This window comes from Cetorhinus maximus, chromosome 29, assembly GCF_964194155.1.
Source record: "Cetorhinus maximus chromosome 29, sCetMax3.hap1.1, whole genome shotgun sequence".
Classification (NCBI taxonomy): Eukaryota; Metazoa; Chordata; class Chondrichthyes; order Lamniformes; family Cetorhinidae; genus Cetorhinus; species Cetorhinus maximus.
Window position 1 is genome coordinate 6,729,274 of NC_135907.1, and position 2,407 is coordinate 6,731,680.

General features: G+C 52.2%; 1 pseudogene; it reads left to right on the forward strand.

Moving 5' to 3' along the window:
- The first annotated feature begins 335 nt into the window (after positions 1-335).
- Positions 336-514, forward strand: LOC144669825 (U2 spliceosomal RNA; annotated as a pseudogene).
- The last annotated feature ends 1,893 nt before the right edge of the window (positions 515-2,407 follow it).

A 2,407-nucleotide genomic window follows, 5' to 3' on the forward strand; every position in this document is an offset into this window, starting at 1 on the left:
GAGTTGTCCCCGACCGATTGTTGCGGACTGGCACAATCCAAAGTCCAGGACTACGTGCTGAGGGACGCACTAAAGCTTGGGGCAGCTGCCGCAAAGGCGCAATGGGGAAGGGTCGCTGTCTAAGACCTTTCTACCACAGCGCACCGAGAGACTGGGAACTGTTTAGAGCCCCTCGGGCTGTACAGATCAAAATGAAAGGCTGTAAATGATTGTAATATTGTTTGTACTGATGCACCTGGTGATACATTTTGTAAAAGTTTAACCTGGATTGTACCCTTGTAATGTTGTTTTTGAAATGGTTTTGAATGTGATTGAAGATTTTTTATGAATAAAGTATATTTTTACAAAAAGAAAAAAAAAATCTGTTCTTATCAGTTTAATATCTGATACGTCCCTTATCTGGGGACCATATATTAAATTGATTTTTGGAGCAGGGAGATGGAATAGGGGCTTGCTCCGCCCACTCCACGCATCGACCCGGTATTGCAGTATCTCTCGGAATGGTGCACCACCCCTTTCCAGGGGATTTTCAATGCTAAAAATAGATTTCGTACAAACATCTGCTTTCTTTACTTTTCAACATGCACATCTTTCAAAACACAACTTTCTTTCTTTCTCATCGCTTCTCGGCCTTTTGGCTAACATCAAGTGTTGCAGGGGCGACACCATGGTCCTGCCAAGGCAAGGTCGGGATGGAAGGGCGATAACCAATCGCAATCTGAATCCATACCGTGGGTTACCTATCACCGTCCGAGTCACGGTGAACCACAGCGACGAAGGAGGATCACCTATGGATCGGGGCTTCTTCACCAGGAGGATCCTGTTGAAGGCGTGCGGCTTCCAAGCTACGGAGATCTTCACCCTGCACGACTCCCGCAAAGGTGGTTATTTTGACGTCACGTTCAAGCAAGTGGCAGACTGCGTCCGGCTCCTGAGGGTGTTCGAGGAGAAGAGAGACCTGCCGGAGATGAAGATCCTGACGGCGGAGCCGCACTTTTCTCTGCCGTTGCAACGGGAACGTGAGGTGATGGTGCATGTGTACAACCCCTTCGTCCCTGTCGCCGACGTGGTCACCTTCCTCACCAGGTACTTCGATAAGGTGGGGAGCGGCACTGAGATTCGAGACGACTTGGGGATCTGGACAGGCAAACGCCTGTTTAAGGTCACGCTAAAGACCGATGGTAAGGGAGCCATTTTCCACCCTCCTTCCAGTTTCGCAATCGGGGGAAACCGTGGCTACCTGGTCTACGCTGGGCAACCCAAGCATTGTCGCTCATGCGGCAAGGCTGGTCATGTGGCGGCCAACTGCAGCGCCTCCCTCTGCAAGATCTGCAAACAGGAAGGGCACCAGACAAAAGACTGCAAACAGGCCAAGTGCTGCAACCTGTGTGGCGAGGCAAGTCACCTCTACAGGACCTGCCCCAAATGCTGCCGTACTTACGCACAGGCAGCCAAAGCCGACCACGGGGAAGCAGAAGAAATGTTCCGTGTCACTCCAACCACCAAGGCCCCCAGGGAGCTCAACGGGACAAAGGAGGACACAGAGAGAGACAAGGTGGAGAAAGAGATTGAGGCAACAGAGAGCCAATCAACAGCACTACCCCCTGAACCTTCCAGTCCTCAGGACAGCGAATCAATGGAGGAGGAGGCAGCAGTGGAAAAGCAGCAGGGGGAGTGGCGGACGGTGAAGAACAAGAAAAGTAAGAGGGAGCGAAGAAGAAGCAAAGGCGTTTCCCAGAGAAGCGGCAAGAGGCGTCTCCCATCCGACACGGATGACAAGGGCAGCAGCTCTTCGGATGAGGAAGTGCCAGAGCGGCACCGACAGAAGAGGCGGCAAAGCTCCAGGGCGTTGGAGGACGAGACACCCGAGCTCCAGAAAATCGGAGACAACAAGGAGACCAGCGCACCCCAACTTGGCCTGCAACCTGAGGAGGCCAGTGCACCACAGCCCCTGGAATCTGGGAGCAGTGAGGCAATCATCGCACCCCAGCTCCAGGAAGCCGGGAACAGCAACCCCCCAGAGGGGGTGAGTTTTGGAGAAGCTTCTCCAGCAAAGGTCATCTCAAAATCCGCTCACTACGTGAACCTCCAGATGCCACTGGAGCAGAACACGGCCAAGGAGATCTACCTCAGCCCATCCAAAGTGAAGGAATTTGAGCTCACTACGGGTATGAAGGAGCAGACTAAAGGTCTGGGACTCTCAGAGACAGTGGGTTTGGTAGGAGAATAAATGCTTTAATATGGGTTTAAAGATTGTATCCATAAATGTGCGTAGCATTAAATCTACTACGCGATGTGTTGCGACCTTGGACTACCTAGCCAAGGTCAAAGCTGACCTGTTGTTTCTGCAGGAGTGTGCGATACCGCACCTCAGCTCCTACAGGCAATGGTCACGATGGTGGTCCCA